At 44.4% G+C, this 22,670-nt stretch overlaps 1 protein-coding gene across 2 annotated transcripts in view; it reads right to left on the bottom strand.

Annotated features, from left to right (window-relative positions):
• RAP1B (RAP1B, member of RAS oncogene family) overlaps positions 1–22,670 on the bottom strand; it is a 74,464-nt gene that overhangs the window by 27,098 nt on the left and 24,696 nt on the right. The window lies entirely within an intron of this gene.

Below are 22,670 nucleotides of genomic sequence, written 5' to 3'. Positions count from 1 at the left end.
CAGTAACTAGTTTTTCCACTCTGTAAAACAGCTTTTACTGCACTCTTAGGTTTAGAATGTCTTTATCTTGACCAACATCTCTACTGATTGACTGAACAGCTGATTCTCTCCCAAGTATTTTGAAGCTGACAGCCATTTTCTTTACCTACATGCAGGCTTTCCATTAACTGAAGCACTTACACATGGACAATATTCAGAGACTAAATCAGAAGGGATCATTAAATCATTTCATCTTATGTACAACACAAGACATAGAATTTCATCCAGTTACTTCTGTGAATCAATAAGTTGTGTATGACTAAAGCACATCTGCCAGACAACACCCAGTCTTGATCTCAGGACAGAATACATCACTTCCCTTGGTAATTTGTTCCAATGGTTAATTAAAAATCTGTTCCTTGCTTCTAATTTGAATTTGACTACCTTGAATGTCAGCTGTTGGTCTTGCTATACCTTTTGATAGATATAACAGCTCTCTAGTACCTGGTATTTTCTGAGAGTGTATCTGCACAACATTAAAAAAAAATTAGGGGGTGACTTGGCTAAAGGAACGAAACAAACTTGGCATCTTTAGTCTCTTGCTGTAAGACTTTTCAGTCCTCAAAAAAGTGGTTCTGAAGCTATGCATCCTCTCCAATTTTTCAACATCCTTAAAAAAGAAGGTTGACACCAGAACTGCATTCAATATTTAATCTGTCACCACTGCTTCCCTAATTACATGTCCAAGGATCGTATTAACCTGTTTTGTTCCAGCACTACACTGGGAGCTCATGTTCAGTTGTTACTCCACTGATGATTAGGCCCATACCAAGTTTACAACCTTGGAAAAAAAAACCACCACACATCAGGCCAGGAAACCTGATCTAGTGTATTTTACACTATACTATCCAGATTTAATGGGGGAAGACCGGGTGCCCTTTCTTCTGAACTAGGTAGCTAGCGAGTGGGAGCTGTTGACCAGGCACCCAGTTCTGAAGGCAGCAACCCTCTACCAACAGCACAGAAACAAGAGGAGACAATACCATACTATGCCATTCATACTGTGTTAATTCTGGTGGTAGCTATGTTTTTAGAGCTGAGCTCCTAGCCAGCAGCCACCACTATCTAGTTGCCCAGCTCTGAAGGCAGAACTGCCATGAGCAGCAACAAACTAGGAAGGGTAGCTTACAACCTCTTCCCCTCCATGGGAGTCCAGTATGCTAGGCGGGGGAAGGCTTTACCTTCCCAAACCGCCAGGCATAGCCACACAACAGTGGTGATGGGGTGCATGCGCACTCAGCACCCTGCCCTACTTGCTCTCCTGCCCATGGTGGGGGTGGGGGTGAGGGTGGGGGTGAGGGCAGGGCCTCAGCAGAGGGGGATAGACTGTAAGTGGGGCTGGGTCCCTGCCCCTCCACATGGCTGCACCGACCACCCATGCCCCCCATAATATTGCAATCCCCCCCCACTCCTCCTTTGGTGAGGACCCCTATAACCAGGGCTTGACAAACGGCGGCGAAACCTACTTGCCAGCCCCGCACTGCACATACGCAAGACCCGCATTGCGCATGCGCATGCCACCGGTGAACGGGGTGACCGGCTGAAATCTACTCGCCCATTCAGTGATTTGTCAAGCCCTGCCTATAACTACGACACCAATTTCAGATTTAAATAGCTGAAGTAATAAAATACATTTAAGAAAAATCCTATGACTGAGATTAACCAAAATAGACTGTGAATATAACAGAGCCTCATTAGAGGTCTTTAAACTCTTTTCAGAGTCACTGCTCCCAAGTATACTGTCTTTAGTTCTGCAAGTATGGCCTTCATTTTTTTGCTTCTAAATTCACAGCTTTATATTTGGCAATTAAGGCTATGATTGTGTCATGGAATCCGTGACTTTTAAAGACCTTTATGACTTCACAGTGCACTGGCTGGGAGATGCAGGATCCCTCTGTTTCCTAAAGCAGCCAGGATTTGTGGGTTACTCCTCCACACACAAGGCAGCAGGGGGACTTCCTGAAGCCCCAGGTCACGGAGGGACCCTGGAGCTCTATCTCCATGAGAGGGGAGACCCCTGCAGTGATCATCCAGCTCAAAAGCTACTCAGTGGCTATTTTGTCCTGGATATTTTAGTACAAGTCAGGGACAGGTCATGGGCTTCCATGCACTTCTTTATTGCCTGTGACCTAACCAGGACTTTTACTAAAAATATCCGAGACAAAATCTTTGCCCTCATGACAGTAATTGGTCTTTGATCAAATAAATTCAGCTTACTAAGCAGTGAAAATCACTGACTACCCTGTCATCAGCATTTAGCACTCCACCAATCTGTGTCACAAACTTTTACAAGTCAGCAGCTATTTTACATGTACACTCTTCCAGACTATTGATATAAATAGTGAGTGGTATTGGGTTTAGGAGAGATCCCTTGAATTCTAAATTTGTGGTTCACAATGTTAACTTAACATATGAACGTCTGATAACACAACAGATCTGGGTTAAGTGTGAGGGTAATATTTTATGGCACAGAGGATGTCTACACTGAAGAGTTTTTTCAGAAAAACAGACATATTTCTGGAAAAAAAACCCCTCCAGTTATGTCCACACTGCAATTGCGTTTTCGAAAAAAAATTTGAAAGAACAGAGAAGTTTTTCCAACATTGGTAAACCTCTTTCTACAAGGAAGAAGCCTTTTTCCGAAAGAGCTCTTTCAGAAAAAGGCATGTGTGGATGGGGAAGAGGGAGTTTTTTCGAAAGAAGAGGAAAGAGGAAAAAGCACCATAGTAATCACAGCTTAAATGTGAGATAGCGCCCACACCAAATGGACACTATCTTTTGAAAAAGCAGATCTCTTTTTCGATGCACTTTTGCTGTGTAGACTATTTTGGAAAAAAAGAGTTTTCAGAAGATCTCTTCCGGAAAAGCTTCTTCTGAAAGAAGCCTGCAGTCTAGACATAGCCTAAGAGTCCACATAGCAAAATTCCTAGATGGTTTCATAGGACTTTGAAAATGACACCTATTAAAGCGGTGTAGAAGGCCTTTGGGACAGGACTTAAAGAGCTGTCTAGTCTGGAGCATAAACTATGGTGAGTAAAATTATTTAGTAGTAATATTTAGCCAAGGTATTTTGCTTCCAATCTCCACTGAAAGCCTGGAGATACACGGATGCTCTTGGACCAGTGCGTCCCAGAGCCTAATGTCAGGAGGGCCAGCAGCGGAGCCAGAGCCGGGGAAGACCCACAGCAGTGCTGAGGTCAGGGACTGGAGAACCTCAGCAGCCCGCAGCAGCGCAGAGCCAGCAGTCACAGAAGCCCAGGTGCCCGCAGCAGCACAGGTTCAGGGATCGGAGAAGCCTAGCTGCCTATGGCAGCCCGCGGCAGCACAGAGCCAGAGAAACCTGACAACCAGCGGCAGCACAGGGCTGGGGAAATATGGCTGCATACAGCAGCACAAGCCAGAGCCAGAGAATCCCAGCCGCCAAAGGCAGCCCAGGGCGGAGGGAGCCGGCTGGCTTGGAGCCCTTAGCAGCAAATTCTGTCACATTGGACCAGGGAGGTCCAACCTGTATAAATAAAAGGAGCATCTTTAAGAATTGTTTGCTTTCACTTGCTTGGAAAAAAAATAAGCATTCCAACTATCAGTTATACCAGTTTAGAAAGCAGATAATTTTATCCTCTCCTTTCTTAGTGTTCTAAATACTTGAGAGTTTTAAACAGAAGTGCATATACTAGCTATAGATTTCTTCATAGCAAGAATAAAGATGCTCTACAAACAAAAGAACTTAGTTTCATACACTGTCAAGATGCCCCGTAACCTAACAAAATGTCATTTTTCAGTAAAACACCTGTTGCCATGGAAGTTTCACAATATTCGAGATCACCAGCTGATCTAGCAATTAACTATGACCATAACATTCAATGTTGTGCTTGTGTCTGAAATACTAATACTACCACAGTTCTTCACCTCTTTGCTGCAATGCCATCTATTCATGCTCCCCAAAACCTCATTTCCTATTATACAAGTTAGCTACAAGGGATCATCACTGTTAGCAAGACTATGTAGTTGTGTAAAATGTTACAGTAGCAGTCTTCATTCCAGGTCATTAGAGACCTTGAGTGAGGTAAAAACTTTTAGTGGCCCAACTTCTGTTGATGAAAGATAAGCTTTCAATGTTTACACAAAGCTCAAAAGCATCTCTTCCACCAGCAGAATTTGGTTAAATAAATGATATTACCTCATTCACCTTGTCACTCAGGTGTTATGACAGTCAAGCACTACTAAGGTGACAAGGAGCCAAGTCTTAATTGAGATCCTGACAATATCCATTGTATACTTGCTCCACAAAGCATCAGCAGGAACAGAAATAATATACTGGCAAAACACACAGGAAACCTAAGAATTATTTTGACCTAACCAAGCATGCATACAATCATAGCTGTGGTATTGTCATTTTAACTTTGATGAAGCAGTGCCCAGAATTTGTTTCTGAATGTAAAATATCAACTCTCAAAAAGTACACAGAATTGGGCATTGCTTGTGAATACGTTTTATAGGTACAAAATGGTACTCTGGATATCAAAACAGTTATATACAGGGCTCAGAAATGCACTCGCCCGTGGCGAGTAGATTTTGCCTGCTGGCAAGTGCAAGGGCGGACTGGCCTGGTGGGCCGTTGTAATGGACTGGCTGAAGCCCGCACTACAAGCGGCGTGGCCCCATCCAATCCACTGGCCAGCGGAGGAGCAGAGCGCTGCTGGGGAGGGGAAACTGCGGCGATTCTCAGCGCCTTGCTGCCCGCGTGCAGCTGCGGCACAAGGAGGCGGAGCCGGCAGACGCCAGGACACTGGTGGGACTTAGCCCCGGCAGCTGACTGCGTGTCCCCGGCAGCTGGCTGCGGCGCTCGGCGGAGCTAGGCACCGTCCTACTGGCTTCAGTCCTGCCACGGCCGCAGCTCCTCATCGGCGAGAGACCCTCCCTGCCAACTGCCCGGCTCGTTGCACCCACCCCGCGCCCCATCTGGCTCCCACCACCCCTGCACCCCGGATTCCCTGCTCTCCCTTGGCTCTGCGCCACCCTTGCACCCCGCACTCTGCTCCCCCCGCTCCGTGCTGCCCATTCCCTGCACTGCCCCTAGACCCCGATCCCTCTGCCCCTCCTGTTCCCCGCATCCCATTCCCCGTGCCTCCACCGCACCCTGCTCCCCACGTCCCTCCGCCTCTGTGCCTCCTGTTCCCCTCTCTCCCTCCCCCTGGCTCTGTACTGTCCCTGCACCCTGTTTCCACTGTGGGTTGGGAGTGAGGGGTGCTTGCCCATAGGGAGGCGCTGGACAGGGCAGGGAAAAGGCTGCTGTGACCCAGCAGCAGTGAAAGGGGGAGTTCACTTGAAGCGCCTTTGCCTTTATGGAAAAAAATGAATGAAAATGCTGTTTGCTATTTATAGAGCTAAAATGCTGGGACAAATGAAAACAAAGAAAAAACCCATTGCAAAATGCAAACGTGTAAAAATGACAACAAAAAAGGGAGGGAATGTTTTGCTTGGCCCTGGGGGAGGGGAAGCAGCTGGGCTGGGCTGTGGGGAGGGGAAAAATATGGGGAAGGGGCTTGTGCTGAGGGGAGGGGAGGAGGCCAGGAGAAGAAGAAGAAAGGGGAAGGCACCATGGGACAGGGGTGCAGGAGAGACAAATCCCAGGGGGCCAAGAGCAGACAATGAGGAAAAGGGCAGGAGGGGAGCTGTCAGTGGGAGGGGGAACAGGGTGATGCTGGGAGAGGAGAGGGTAAGGGCACTGGGGGCTAGAGGGAGGAGGGGGAGGTGCTGGGAGAAGGCTTGAAAGAAGGGGTGGACATGAGGAAGGTGGGGATGGAGCAAGGCATGAGAGAGGGGAATGGCGGCTGAGGGGCGGAGTATCAGGGAAAAAGGGGGCAGGGGCAATGAGGGAAGGGGGAGGAACCTGGAGGGTGCAGGTGCCAGGAGATTCTGGGGGTGAAGCAGAAAGGCAGGAGTCAGGACAGCAGAGGAGGGTGAGGGGTTGGGGGGCAGGAGGCACCAGGGGAGCTGATGGAGCAAGGGGAGGAGACATGGCAGCAGAGGGAAAAAGTAGAAGTTTATAAGATATTTATTAAGAACGTATTAGTAATTACTGTTCTTATTCTTATTAGGAATTTATGCCATTAAAAAAAATACTTGGGGGGGGGGGGTGCGAGTCCCTTTGTCTGGTGAGTAGGGTTTTCCATAATTTGTCACGCCCTGGTTATATAGCAATATTTCATTCACTTTTATTTTTACAAAGTGACAGTAGTACAATTAGAATGAAAACAACTTACTTTCATTAATCAGCATCTTATCTCGGTTTTCTAAAACCAGAAGGGTAACTTCAAACAATGAGTGGTCCTGTAACACCTTAGAGACCAATATAATATCTATAGTGCCATGGGCTTTCGTGGTGGGCTGTGCCCATGAAAGCGCATGATACTGTATATATTTTTTTGTCAATCTCTAAACCAGTGGTCCTCAAACTTTTTGGCCCATGGACCACCTGGCTCAATGCAAACCTTTCAATGGACCACCAGTTGTTCATGGAAACTCAACGTTAACTACATAATTACCCTCAATCCGTTTTGCTAGTGCTGTAGCTAGAGAGCATGATTTAAATGATTAAACAGAATAAACTAATATGACAGAGAGAAAACGCTTATCAAACTTCATTTTAAATAAAGTAAAAGATTAATTTATGTCCAACACAAAACATCACAAAAGGTTTCAATGTTTTCTTTATTTATGGCAGGAGTAGGGAACCTTTTTTGGGTTGGGGGGGCCACTGTCCCACAAAAACATCAGTTGGGGACCACATGAGTGAGAAGTAAAAAACCCCTTACTGATGTGGCCCCCAATTGAGACACCTCACTCCTCTGTCAATAAGAGATCTGGGCAGATAGGGTGCAGGAGGAATTGAGGGTACGCAGTTGGGTGGGAGGTATGGTACAGAAGCAGGCTGGAAGTAGGGTGTCTGACCAGGGGGAGGGAGCAAGAGCGAAGGAGAATGCAGTGTGGGTGGGGGGCACTGACACCTCCGCTGATCCTCACACAGAGAAGGGGGCACCCCAATGTACTGAGATCCCCACAACTCAAACTCCAAGTTACCTCTCCACCCACACTTCACATAGAAATCCCCAAAGCTACTGCCCTTACCTACTGAGAAGCCGCCCCAGATAAACACCCTCATTCACTGAGATCTCCTGCCTTGGCCATGCCCTTCTGCCTAGCAGACACAGCTCCCGGCTCTCTCCTGTCTGTGTCTCAACAACCAGAGGCACAGCTAGTAGAATCCGTGCAAGCAACAACAGGACATGGGGCTCTGCAGTCTTAAACCATCCTGGCAGAAAGCCCTGCATTCCAGGAGCTCCCAAATTTATGTGGGACTGGGTGGGGAGGGTTTAGTGAGTTGCTCTGTCTAGGCGCAGGAGGCATCGGTGCCTACTGGGGTGCCTGTGAAGAGCAGCAACTCCAGCAGTTCCCGGGGAAGCTGGACCAAGCCCCTGGCCAAGCAACAGTGGGGAGGTTCTGTGCTAGGAAGCGCCACTGCCCTGAAATCCCCAGACATCTTGCTCTCACATTTCCAGCTGGAGGGGACAGATGCAGTGAGAAAGCCACACCCCCACCACAGCTGCTTGGTGGCCACACTTCTCTACACCCCCTCCTCCCCTCCAAGTCGGGGCTTTCTTTATGCCCTCGCCTCCCTTAGACTGGGAAGCCAGAGCTGGTGTTGCAGCTTCACAGTGACCGCAAGGGCTCTCTGATGCATTTGGGAGTGGAGGGAGCACACATTGAGCTCAAGCCACAGACTACTTGGGAGGCAGCCATGGACCACTAGTGGTCCACAAACTGCACTTTGAGAACCACTGCCTAGGTCGGGGTGGCCAATCAGTTACACTAAGAGCCAAAATAGCTGTAGATAGAGTGCAAAGAGCCACGTATTATATATTTATTTTTATCTGTCTACCTACCTATCTATAATACACAAAATGTAGTGATAAAAATAACATTACAGGACATTTTGGACAAAAACCAATACAAAAGTCTCGTCACTTAAATTCACAGCCAGTCCATACATCTTCAGAGAACCTGACAAGGAACAATCATCAAATAAATAAATAAACCTTTAAAAATACAGTAATAGTCTCAGACTAAAAATTAGCATCCCCCACCATGTATTTTAAATGTAACATTATTGCTCTATTATTACCTGTGACTTATTTTAAAATTAAACTTAACTGAAGTAAATTAGCACCATTTGAAGTGCCTGTTTCACTCCAGCTTGTTGATCTCTAGTAAGGTTTCCTCATTTTTTTCCCCCCACTTTTGAAGATTATGGCTTTTTTATAGTTCCAAAAGTTCAGGTCTGTCCCAGACTGCAAATATGACAAGTTCAAAAACAATAAAGGAGAGACTCAATTCTCAGAATAATTGCTTCAACCTGGCAAACAATAGCCTTTGAATTTTCTTTAAAGAAACACACAGTAAACCAGGTACATGCTGATTTTTTTTTTGCCTGGAATTTAAATGTGTGTCATCTGTGTTGGCTGCCTTATTCTGCATCCATGAAGACTTTGAGTTTAAGGTGCTTCAGTCCCCTCTCCCCCCACGCTCTAATCCAATGTTCCTCCCCTCTCCCAGAGCCAGGCACCTCAGCCTCCCTGCTCTAACCCAATGCCTGGGTCTCAATGGAGCTGCCGCCACGCACTTCCCCCTCCAGGCGTTTGGGCACATGCACAGAGCGGCCGTGAGCACTCCGGGCTCCAAACTAGCGAAAGCCGCATTTCTTTGAGCAAAGAGCCACATGTGGCTCAAGAGCTGAAGGTTGGCCACCCTTGCTCTAGGTACTACAAGACCACTTTTTTTTAAAATCATGTTTGTAAAATAATGGAAGTTAAAAGTTAGGAAATGAACAATTGTTCTGGGTGAACTGAGTTTTAGTGTACTAGAATTTATGTGTAATACGTTCTGAGAAAAAGCAATATAAGGTATAGGGAATGAGAGAGAAGATAGCATTTTCTTCCCCAAGGAAGAAGAGGAAGTTTTGCTGGTTTTTGGATAAGTGCTATCAAATGCCAGAGCTAACAATTACACTTGTGAAAGAACAGCCATAATAGAACGTACCAGAGATGCATAGTACAGAATCTAGTGAAGATTACCAGTTAACTGGTCTGACCAAATCTGTCGATGGCCAGCTGTGCCAGAGCAGCACCAGCTATGGAGAGACTGGTGGGCCTGACAATGGACTAACATTTAATAAGTTAACCAACTAAGCAGGATCCCAGGTGGGAGCTCCAGCCTGGCTCCCAGCCCCACAAGGGGGTTCTCTTGGGTCCTGCGGGACTGAAACAGCCCTTTGCCTGTGGAGGCTGCTCCCAAACACTGGTTAACCATTACCCAGTAAGCAGCCAGTAAAGAGTAATGATTAAACGGTTACCCATTCACATCCTTAATTACTACCAGAATCCTGTCTCTAACCGCAACTATTTCCAGATGCTTTGGAAGGGACAAGAACCTTTTAGTAAACAGATTTGGGTATTCTGCTTCCCATTATAAATAGCTATGCTTGAGTCTTAAGACAATCTAAGTTAAATATCCATTCCAAAATGTTAAGAAGCCATTATTTATTAAAAACCCTCTGGATATTTATATACCTATAAAATAAAATTTAAATCCTAAAACTCAAAAAGTAGTAAAAAATACAAAGGATGAATCCAAAAACCCAACAAGTATGCACATACAAAATTAGAAAGGTGAAAATCAAATATGAGATTCAACTAGCTGGAGACATCAAGGACAACAAAAAATTTCTACGTGGGAAACAAGAGATAGGCCATAGACAAGGCCAATTACTCAATGACAAGGTAAAGATAGTAGAAAACACAGCAATTGTCCAAGAGTTAAATGCCCCTTCCCCCTTTCACCAAAAAAAGGTTGGCAGTTATTGGATGACTAACATTTGGAATCGGTGTAAATGGGATAGGATTACAGGCTAAAATAAGAAAACAACATATTCAGAATTACTTAGACAAATTAGAGGTCTTCAAGACAGTAGGGCCTGATGAAATCCAGCGAGTTCTTTAAGTATTCTAGGATGAAAGATCTGAGCCATTAGCAATTATCTTTGAGAACACATAGTAGGATTAGAAAGATCTCAGAGGACTTGAAAAAGAGAAAAAAAATAGTACCTATTTATAAAAAGAGGAATGATGGCAACCCAGGGAGTTACAAACAAGTCAGTCATCTTAACTTGCGTACCTTGATAGATAATGGAGCAAATCATTTTGTAAAAGCACTTACAAAAAAACAAGTTACTAGTTCTTTCCAAAATAACAGTTCTTTGGGGAAATGAACCCAGACACACAACTCACATCCACACTAAGTTTAACTACAGATGTTTTGGCAACACCATATTTTACTGTTAGATTTGTTTTCCTATTTCCTCTTCCCTTCTCATTATGGTTATGACAGACACTTTCAGCCCTTTTATTTGCTTTAGATTTATATTTTTGTTATTGAAATCAGTATACTGGATTTCCACAAACCCAGAAAACACTCATTAATGATTTGTGTCAGTAAGTACCTTATGCCTTGCTGAAAGTCATGCAATTCAAAAGATGCCTCTATCAAACATTCTGCAATGGACCTCCATCTCTTCTTGTTTTGCTGGCCTTTTAGTGAAGCAGCAAGTTTTTCAATTTTACTTTCTTAGGTTACTTACGTTTGGGTAATTGTTGCTGAAATTTACATGTGCTGTTGTGTAATGGCTTTCTAATTTGCTGTGCTTAAAAGTGGAACAAGTCTGCTGACAAATTAAACAGGCTTCATGCATATATCATTAAGCACAAAGAAAAACTCAGTCCACTTTTCTTTAACTTTCAGTTTTTAAGCTTCCAAAGCATGTACCGTTTTCTTTTTGGGGAAGCTTGTAGCTCACTTAGGGCCTTATGACTGCTACTTTCTCCAGACTCCTCATTTTCTGTGGTTGTATACCTATTTTTGTTTCATTAATATCCCACACATTACTATCGGTTTTCACTGCTGCTTCAACGGAAAAGAGAATCAATCCATTCTTTACAGTAAGTCAAAAACATCCAATAGTTGAACACTGAGTTTTGTTAATACGCTAATACAGTAAACTTCCGATAATCCAGCACCTTTAGGACCCGGGGGTGCCAGATTATCAGATATGCTGGACTATCGGAAGGGGGGGCTATGAGGGGTCTGGAGTAGGGTGGGGGAATGCCACTCCAGACCCCTCATAGCCCCCCCTTCCAATAGTCTGGCTCTGCCCCAGGCGTCCCCGATTCAGCCACTGCTGAAACTGACCAGAGGCTGACCGGAATCAGCCGCTGGTCAGTTTCAGCAGCGGCTGAATCGGGGACGCCTGGGGCAGAGCAGCTGGGGTGCTGCCGGGTTGGTCCCGTAGGGCTGCCCCTCAGCACTGCAGGACCAACCCAGCAGCACCCAAGCTGCTGTGCCCCCAGCTTCCCTGATTCAGCTGCTGGTCAGTTTCAGCAGCAGCTGAATGGGGGATGCCGGGCGCAGAGCAGCTCCAATTGTCTGGCTGCCTGGAGCAGTTCCAGGTTCCCGATGGTGCCGGACCATCAGGAGTGCTAGAGCATTGGATGTTGGACCAATGGAGTTTTACTGTATTACTGTTATTGGTAATATTGCTAGGAGTACAAGGGTCTGGGAGGGGGCTCAGGGCTGGGGCAGGAGCTTAGGATGCAGAAAGGGGTGAAAACTGCAAGCTTTGTGAAGGAGTTCAGGTGCAGGAGGAGACTAGGCTGAGCAGAATGTTGGGGTGCAAGAAGGAGTATGGAGTACAGGCTCAGAACTATGGCTTGGGAGTGAAGGAGGGGATATGAAAGTCTGGGTATAGGAGTGCTATTCAAAACCTGACTATTATTGAAGTGGGCTGCCCTGGTCCCACACCATCCCCGACCAATGGAGCTATGGGTGTGGTTGCCTGTAGGCAGATGCAGAGTGCAAAGAATTCTGCTCACCCCCTTTCCCCAGACTGAACCACAGGGATGTGCTGGCTACTTCTGGGAGTGGCGTGGGGTCAGAGGATGCAGGAACCTGCCTTAGTGGCAGTCCTCCTACACCAGTGTTTCCCAAGTTTATTTGGCCATGGTATCCTTTTCAACTCTAAAGAATTTTGCAGAACCCCTAATAACGGTTTTATATATGGCGCTAAAAAAAGCAGACTACAAATAAGTAAAAACAACAACAAAAATGCTAAACAAGGTCATGACATCAACATTTAGTTTAATTGCACATATTTTAAAACATTTTTTAAATGAAAAAATTTTATTGTAATGCAATTCTCAGGGAACCCTTATTTTCACTTAGTGGAACCCCAAGGTTCCATGGCACACCACTCAGGAAACACTGCTACACCACTGGAGATCGTATTCAATAGAGAACCACTCTTGAGCCACCACTGGCTTGTGGTCCTTGCAGTGAACACTGCTTAATGCGTCTCTTGCAGCTCTTTGCAGCACACATTAAAACACTGAATTAACCAAAGTTATTAACTAATCATGATGTTTACACTACATTAATCAATTGTTGTCAATAGTCATTTTGCTGTGAAAAAATATATAGATAAAAATGAATGTATATTACTGTCACGTCTTTTAGGTTATGCTCATCAGTAATTTGACTCCTGAACCATGGAGGTCCAAGTGTCACTGGCCTAAATGAACCTTCTATAAAAGTGAAAAAAAGAAAAACCCATGAGTGGTCCTGTAGCACCTTGTTGGGTGGGTGGGTGGGTGGATGGATAGTATCATGAGCTTTTGCGGGCAAAACCAACTTTCTGGGTTGTGCTCACAAAAGGTCATGCGTATGTATACACGGGATATGAGCAATTAGTTGAATAGTTGACTACTCAACAAGCCTAGGCTTATTGAGTAGTCGAGTCAATACTCAACTAGTTGCTTTCCCCCATCTTTTATCAGAGGCAACGAGGAGATGACAGAAGCCAGAGCTAAGGGAGCCAGCTTAAAAGCCAGTTCCCCCCTGCACCGTCTCTGCAGGGGGAAGAGGAAAGCAGAGGCATCGCAGTCTGGGACCCAGCACGAGCTGACTCTCCACAGTCCTGGCTTGTGCCAGGTCCCCCACTGCACCTCTGCTCCCCTTCCACCACCTCCAGATGCACAGACAGCAACATGTGGGGGGGAGAGGAGGAAGGGAAGAGTGATTGAGAGACTATATATTTATTTGTTAGTCTCTAAGGTGCTACAGAACCACTCACGGCCCCCCCCCCTTTTGGACTAGTTTTTAAAGTTATAACACAGCTACCCCTCCAAGACTTCTATAAGGTGGTACACAACAGGTTGGAAAAGCACACTCACAGTGTATTTATCTACGGGTCACAATCAAGCTCGAAAGTAAAGTGAGTGGAGTTCCACAAGGATCTGCCATGAGCCCAAATCTATCCAAATAATTAATGAAGTTGCTGAATAATGTATTGAATATGCTTATAAAATTTGCAGACAATACTAAACAGATGGGTTGCAAGCACTTTGGAGGACAAGATTAGAAATCAAAATGATCTGGACAAACTGGAGAAAAAGCATGAAATAAATAGGATGAAATTCAAAATGGACAATTGTTAATATTATCTTTAGGAAGGAATAATCAATTGCACAAATACAAAATGGGAAACTGTCTGGGAAGGAGCTCTGCAGAAGAGATCTGGGGATTATAGTGGACCACAAACTGAATTTTGAGACAGCCATAATATTGTTTGGGGGCGTGAAGGAGAGGAGAGAAGCAGCCATCATTCTGGGATATTAGCAGGGACTGTTTTCAGGTCTTCCTTACAAGTAATTCTTCTGCCCTACTCATCACTGATAATCTCTCAACTGCATTCAGTTTAGGAACCACACCTAAGACAACATGTGGACAAATCTGTATAAAATCTAGAGTAAAGTAACAAAAGTTATTAGAGGTCTAGAAAGCATTGTCTATGAGGGTAAACTGAAAATAAATTGGGTTAATTTAGTTTGGAGAAGACTGAAAGGAAACATATGTCTTCAAGTATATAAAAAGGTAGTTAAAGTAGGATGAGAAATCAGTCAGCTTAACCACTGATGACAGCTCCTGAAGTCACACTGAAGCAAGGAAGATTTGTGTTAAACATTAAGACCGTGATTCCCAACTGTGACCATGGTTCTCAACTGTGTCCGTGGCAGTACTGTAGGGGCTCCGCACAGAGCCTCTTGCATCCAGCACGTCCTTCAACCCGTGTTGCTTCCCCAGTGGGCTGAGGGACAGCACTTGGGAAGTAGCATTTGCTGAAGGACATGCAGGCTGCAGGCACAGCTATAGTGTTTGGGGGGGATGGGGAGTATACTATTTTACTAGATTGAAAAAGGATCTGTATCCTCAAAAAGGTTGGGAACCACTGCATTAGGAAAAACTTCTTAAACATAATGGTAGTTAAACACAGGAACAGAAACACTTGAAATTGTGGAATTTGTCATGGTCTAAACCTGACCTTAAAAACCTACAAATACCTGTCAAGGATGGTCTAAAAATCAATCAGTGATTCTCAACCTTTTCAAAACCAGGGGTTGGCTTGCTGACTTCAGGGAGATCTCAGGAACCTGGGCCAGTCCACAAACTGGTCCTTAAACACTGGCGAAGGTAATATTTAGTCCCGACTCACTGTAGGGGCGTGGACTAGATGACTGACTCAGGTCCCAGCCTCTCTTACATTTCTAAGATTCTGTATCAGTGAGATTAAAAGAAGCTAAGAAACTCCTAAATTCTTGATCTCAATGACTAAGGCTATGTCTAGACTATGCAGAAGATTTGAAAGTAGGTTTTGAAAGTAAAAGCAGAGTTTTCGAAAGTAAAAAGTACTTGGGACACAACTTTGGCAACTCCCCCCCCCCCCTTTTTAGAAAAGCCATGTAAACCTCTTTTTGAGAAAGAGCAGATTTTCGAAAAAGGGGGAGTTGCTCTGCTTTCAAAAGTGAGATCGGAGGAGGATATGCAAATTCCGCATAGTCTAGACAAGCCCTTAGACAAACTCAGTTGTAGTGACACAATGTGCAGTATTTCCTATTAGTTTTTATTTTGCACCCTGCAATTTTATCAGCATTCTCAAGAAACAAGAACTGAAATTCCCGCTCCATATTCTCTATTCCATACTTCATGTCCTCATTTCTTTTTAACAGTCTTTTCAATCCCTTCATTTTTTCCCATGACCCGAATGTGTCTCCACCTTCTATTCCCCCCATTCTGCAACACACTGTAGGAAGTGGTTCACATACCATTTTAGAATTTTATGCATCATTAATTTATATAGTGGCTTAATGTTTCTCATATTTTTAATCCCATTATTCACGCAGTCTCATCTCGTATATTTGATGAAAAAACACAACATCATTATTTTAGAACCTTGCAAATGGTAAGTTTAAGTTTTTCCCTCCAATGTGAAAGGTGCCTGCTGGTGGAATTCTCAGGAAACAGATGGGAAAGTTATAGGAGGAAGTGGCTAGGCTAAGGAGCATCCAAATCCATGAGGAATTCCTGGAGAGTACAGGCAGTCACCGGGTTACATGGATCCGACTTACATCGGATCCCTACTTACAAACGGGGTGAGGCAACCCCGCACTAGCTGCTTCTCCCCAGCAGACCAGGGAGACACGAAGCTAGCGCTCCCCCCAAGCAGACCAGGGAGACGCGGAGCGGCTTTTTCAGCAGACACCTCAGCTTGAGAATAAAGGACTGAAGGAAGTGAGGTGTGGGAGAATAAAACTGAGCTCTGGAGAAATGTTTGGCTAGAGTTTCCCCTACAATATGTACCAGTTCCGACTAATTCAACTTAACAAACCTACAGTCCCTATCTTGTACGTAACCCGGGGACTGCCTGTATTCATATGGAGATGGCTAAGGAAGCAACCCCAATACAAAGACAGCTGACATACTACTGGTGGGGGAGATGGCGGCTGAGGGGGAACACTGGCAGATGGTCACTTCTGTCAGCAGGCAGTGCTCCACCCCTGCTCCCAACCCTCCCACCATGGTACTGGTGAATGGTTACACTGTTCTGGATACAGGAGAGAACGAAACACCCCTACAGCAGAAGAGGAGAAGCCTTGTACCCCCAAGGCTGGGAGGTCTGTTGCCACCACTGCGAGGAGGAAACATAGGATAGTGATGGTTGGAGACTCCTTCTGAGGGAGATGGAAACACCCATCTGTCACCCTGACATGTCATCTAGGGAGGAATGGTACCTGCCAGGGGCCCGTATCCAAGACGTTACGGAGGCATTATTGAGAATTATCCGGCTCTCTGACTACTACCCCATGCTACCCATCCACGGGGGAACTAATGATACCGCAAGGTGTGACCTTGAGCAGATCAAGAGTGACTACAGGGCTCTGGGAGTATGGGTGAAGGAATCTGAAGCGCAGGTGGTATTCTCTTGAGTACTTCCTGTCAAAGCTAGGGGCCCAGGCAGAAACAGGTGCATCCTGGAGGTGAATGTCTAGCTGCGAAGATAGTTTTGCCAGGAGGGCTTTGGCTTCCTCAACCATGGGATGCTATTCCAAGGACTGCTAAACAGGCTCTGCTTTCGAGGAAGACAAAGACCATATTTAGATGCAGACTGGCTAACCCACTGAGGAAGGCTTTAAACTAGGTTCGACGGGGACAGGTGACCAAAGTCCACAGGTAAGTGAAGAACACGGAGACCTGGGATTTGGTTGGAAATGGAAGGAACATGGGCTACAAGAGCAGAGAAAAAGGAAGGACAAGGCAGAACTGGGAAGTCAAATCAAATCAGTATTTTAGATGCCTATATACAAATGCAAGGAGTATGGGCAATAAGCAGGAAGAACTTCAAGTGCTAACAAACACAACTATGAGATAGTTGGTATCTCAGACTTGGTGATATCTGAGCCTTTAGAGGTCATCTTTGAAAAATCATGGAAGACAGGAGAGTTTCCAGAAGACTGGAAAAGGGCAAATGTAGCACCCATCTATAAATAAGGAATAAGAACAATCCAGGAAACTACAGACCACTTTAACTTCTATTCAAGGAAAGATAATGGAGCAAGTAATTAAGGAATTCATCTGCAAATATCTAGAAGAAAATAAGGTGATAGGTAACAGCCTGAATGGATTTGTAAAGAACAAATCGTGTCAAACCAATCTAATAGCTTTGACAGAATAAGTAGTCTTGTGGATAAGGGAGAAGCGGTGGACACGATATACCTAGATTTTAGTAAGGCATCTGATATGGTCTCGCATGAGAGTAGGCAAATACAACATAGATGGAGCTATTATAAGGTAGGTGCATGACTAGCTGGATAACCACTCTCAGGATACGTCTAAACTACATGGCTCCATCGATGGAGCCATGTAGATTAGGCTGATCGGCAAAGGGAAATGAAACCGCGATTTAAATAATCGCAGCTTCATTTAAATTTAAATGGCTGCCATGCTGAGCCAACAAACAGCTGATCAGTTGTTTGTCGGCTCAGCGCACTAGTCTGGACGCTCCCGCGCCAACCTGAAAGCCCTTTATCGACCTCCCCGGTAAACCTCATCCTATGGAGGTGTAACGGGGAGGTCGATAAAGGGCTTTCAGGTTGGCGCGGGAGCGTCCAGACTAGTGCGCTGAGCCAACAAACAGCTGATCAGTTGTTTGTTGGCTCAGCACGGCAGCTATTTAAATTTAAATGAAGCCGCGATTATTTAAATCGCAGCTTCATTTCCCTTTGCCGATCAGCCTAATCTACATGGCTCCATCAATGGAGCCATGTAGTACAGACACACCCTCAGAATAGTTATTAATGGTTCACAATCATGCTAATAGGACATAACAAGTGGGGTTCTGCAGTGATCTGTTCAAGGACCGGTTCTGTTGAATATCTGCATTAACAATTTAGAAACTGGCATTGAGAGTATGCTTATTGAATTTGCAGATGATACCAAGGAGTTGCAAGTGCTTTGGAGGATACTGCTGGGAGGGGTTGCAAGTGCTTTGGAGAATAGGGTCATCATTCTCAAGGTCATCAAGGACAAATGCAAAGTACTCCTCTTTGGAAGGAACAGTCACTTTCAGACATACAGAATGGGAAGTGACTATCTAGGAAGGAATAGTGATCTAGGGGTCACAGTGGACCACAAGCTAAATATAAATCAACAGCGTGACGCTGTTTTTTTTTTTGTTTTTTTTTAAAGCGCAAACATGATTCTGGATGCGTGAACAGAGGAGTGTTGTGAGCAAGACTTGAGAAGTCATTCTTCCGCTCTACTCTGTGATAATTAGGCCTCCATTGGAGTACTGTGTCCAGTTCTGGGCACCACATTTCAGGAAGGATATGGAGAAACTGGAGAGGGTCCAAAGAAGAGCAACAAGAATGACTAGAAGTCTAGAGAACATGAGCTAAGAGGGAAGACTGAAAGAATTGGACTTCTTTAGTTTAGGAAGGAGAAGAATGAGAGGAGACATGATTGTGGTTTTCAAGTATCTAAAAGGGTGTCACGAGGAGGGAGAAAAATTGTTCTCCTTGGCCTCTGAGGATAGGACAAGAAGCAATGGCTTAAATTGCAGCGAGGGAGAGTTAGGTTGGACATCAGAAAAATGTTCCTGTCAGGGTGATTAAAACACTGGAATAAATTGCCTAGGGAGGTTGTGGAATCTCCATCTCTGGAGATTTTAAGAGCAGGTTATAGACTATCCATCAGGGATAGCCTAGATGGCATTTGGTCATGCCATGAGGGCAGGGGACTGGACTCTATGACCTCTCAAGGTACCTTACTATTCTAGTATTCTTGCAAGAATCACTGAACATTTATCATTATTGTTGCTCAATCATCGAGATTTCTTAAATCACTCAAGATCCTTATAAGCTCTCCAGTCTTTAATAACCTAAGGTATGGCATCTGCAAATTTTGCTGCCAGACTATTAAATCTTCATTTCCAGATCATTAACAATAGGGTTACTAAAGAACCTCAAGGTACCCCCCACTGTTAGCCTTTTGCTATGATGAAAGTGGACCATTACATAAACTTTCCCTCCTACTCAGTGTTCGATCCATGACAAAACTATCTCTCTGATTCCATGCCTATTTCACTTCTTTAGTGGCTTCTCCTGAGGGTCATAGTCAGAAAACTTTTGCAAGACTAATAAGTCATGTCCAGGGCTCGCCAAGCGGCAGCGAGCCCTGCTTGCCAGCCATGCGGAAGCGCGCGCTGCGCATGCGCAGGCCACACTGCGCAGCCGCACCGAGCTAAAAATCTACTTGGCATGGGAGAGTAGATTGCCTGATTTGTCAAGCCTGGTCGTGTCAACCAGATCTCTTACAATACACTATTCTGACATGTTCACATTTGAAGTGATGAATGAGATATGGATTTGCAATTTCTGCAAAGGAAAATCCTACTACATGGTCTTCCTGGTGTTTTAGTCAACTTATTCAACCAATTTGCCAGGTACAGATGTAAGGCTTATCGGAATGCAATTCCCTAGATTACCCCTACAATCTTTTTTAAATATAGGTAACAATTGCTATCCTCAAAATCATATTGCACAATATTTGTTTTAATGAGAACACTTTAAAAGAAATGCAGAAACATGAACTCAAATATACAAAACAGTCTGGGAGCTGAAGCCTTGCCAGAAAACTTCAGCAACAGAATTCCTCTTGGGAAGTAGTTGGGAGTAGGGTGCAACTCTTCTGAACCATAAGACTCCCAGGACAGGATCAACTAACCTCTTCCTTGTAATATTAAAAGGAAAATGCCCAAAACCCAAGTTTGACTGAATCTGAAGGCCGATTAAATAATTGGTTGCAAAAATGTAATCAATTAAACATTTCAAGACCAGCTTAATGCCAGGTACTCCTCATACTACAGTCCCCCTGACCCACCTAAATAATTAAGATTAGTCAACAACCTGAACAGATATTCCCAACAGAATACTGTAGAATGAGAAACAAAAAGCCAGCTGCTAGTTGATTCTGTTCTTGTGTAACACATTGCCATGTGGGAGATCAGAATTACTCATCTCACAAATTCTCACACCTTCAGCAAGCAACAGTTGGAAGCGTAGGGAGGTGGCAGCAGTGGAATAATACTGACTAGATGTTTAACATTACTTCTACTGAATTTTATCATTAACTTACCAGTCTGAAGGAGTACCTTTCTATGTTGAAGTACTAATGTTACTTATGTGGAAGTTAAGACTTTCAAAGCAGATATGGTTGGGGATCTAAGGGAAATTCCTTTTGCCAGACCTTTAGCAACTGATCTTCTGCCACCTCCTCAAACTGCCTTTGAATTTTGTGATAGAGATGCAGCAGTGTTAGTCTGGTCTAGCCAAAACCAAAGACAGAACTATGTAGCACTTTAAAGACTAACAAGATGGTTTATAAGCTCATCACCTAATAAACCATCTTGTTAGTCTTTAAAGTGCTACACAGTTCTGTCTTTTGTTTTGAATTGTGTGTGGTTAGCATTTGCTACGCATTTTAAGCTGTATTGTAACTAGGTCCCTAGCTTTGTAACACAGAAGACTCCTAATGCCCTCAATAGCTTCTCAGTGAAATGTAGACTCAGAAATCCATGACAAGTTAAAATATGCAGTTTGTCACTTTTGCAGATACATCCAAATGGTGTGCTTATCCAGTTTTCATTTATTCCTTTCATTGAGATAGTAACTTGTCAACCTTATTTTAGTGGCATATCTGGCAAGCCCACTACTGCAGAGTAGGGATGTAATAGTATAACCAATTAAAACGGTTAACCAATAAGCATGAGCTTATCGGTTATGGTAATAGTTGCGTCCTGGCTCTTGGTCCTGCTTCCTGGAAGCCAACTGCCACCCTATGTTGCTGGCTCTGTATCAGAACCTGCAGCACAGGTCAGCAGTTGGCTCACAGTGAGCACCAGCTCCCAAGTCGCTGGCTGCAGTATAAAACTCTTCAAGTGTGGGGCCAGTAGTTAGCTCCCAGTGCACAATGGTTACCTGCTCTGCTCCTGAGGAGCTGATTGTGCTGCATAAGCTTTGTATTTCAGAGCCTAAAGCATGTAACTGCTGAGATTTTCTGCAGTTACAGTTACCTAATTAAACCTTATTAACATCCCTAACTGCAAAGTGGAAGAATGAGAACCACTAACATGTCCTGGCAGCAAAAGCTAAACCCAGATTTTTTTAAACAGTGCCAACCTCCAGTGTTCAAAAAAACCTTTGAGATTGGTTTAAGAATCATGACATTAACAGCGATGTCTATTTTTATCTTAGTTTTATTTTAAAAGCTAAGCTAAAAACCAAGGTGAGATTCTCAGTCACACAAACTCTAGGAACTGGGGTTTTAAGACAGACCCCGAGAGTAGCAACACTCCCAGCTTTTGCAGATTGAGCACCCAACCTGGAAACTACTAGGGGCACAATAGGAAGGGACAGGCAATTCAGTCTACTTATTTAGGTGCCTTGCCTTATTTTTGGCACTCAACTTTGGAAAAGTCTTGGCATAAATGTCTAATTGCCAGGCTGTAACAAAAAAAATATTAGGAGATAAATGGCCTCTCAAAGTCAAATCATATTTAGCATAGGGATGCAAAAATCCCACTTTATCAACTGCCCTCCTGGCATTGGGCAGGGGACTGCTCCAGTCCAGTCCAGTCCAGCCAGGCCACTGGTTAACCGGTAACCATCACCCAATAAGGGTGATGTTTCCAGTTAACCATTGACATTCCTAATTTAGCACCAGCAGATTGTCAAATGTACAACATGTGATACTTGGATTCGAGTAGAAAAATCAGTCTCTGCTCTTCTGGTAAAAGTCACTTCTACTTCCTCTCCAGTCATATTCAAACTCAGTCTCAGGCTGTCTCTCTACTACACAGTTTTCAGTAACAAGGCTGTGCTGACAAGTCAGATCATCAGCCCTTAAGGAAAGCTGAGCAAGTAGGGAAAGGAACAAAGACAGGATTAGGAACACTGACCTGTAGCAAGAGATCTGCAATACCGCAGGCCCTTGTTTTAGATTAGTCAAGAAAAAAAATTATGCCCAAAACAGAACAGCCAGCAGAGGTTTTTTTCCACCTTCTACAGATTGGAAACAATTGGACTATAGCAGCAAGCAAAAGACAAGTTTTGCCTGATGAAAGGGAGAATGTGTTACACTGTGCTAACACAGAATGATAAAGGAGCATATAACTGCAAAATTACAAATATTGCCAAGTGGATTGAAGTGGTTTGTAGCATCTATAAGTAGTTAACAATGGCTATACTTCACTTTCACACCCCTTGAATAATCAGACTATCACAGCAATAAGAAGAAACTTGAGAGTCATATCCAGTCCCCTGAGCTCATGGCAGGATCATGCACCACTTAGACCATTCCTGACAGCAGTGTTCTCTTCAAGACCAGGGACTGTCCAACCAGTTCTGAAGAGAACTGCTATAGAGAACTAGTCACACAACTGGCCACTAGCCACATGTGGCTATTTGGCTAGCGCATTGGACACCACTGCTTTAAGATTTTCCATCCTGGAACAGAGTGGCTACGTCTACACTGGCATGATTTTCCGAAAATGCTTTTAATGGAAAACTTTTCCGTTAAAAGCATTTTCGGAAAAGCGCGTCTAGATTGGCAGGATGCTTTTCCGCAAAAGCACT

Source organism: Pelodiscus sinensis, chromosome 1 (assembly GCF_052426305.1).
Source record: "Pelodiscus sinensis isolate ZL-2025 chromosome 1, ASM5242630v1, whole genome shotgun sequence".
NCBI lineage: Eukaryota > Metazoa > Chordata > Testudines > Trionychidae > Pelodiscus > Pelodiscus sinensis.
Note: the sequence above shows the minus strand (reverse complement) of the source record. Positions and strands in the feature narration are given on the sequence as shown.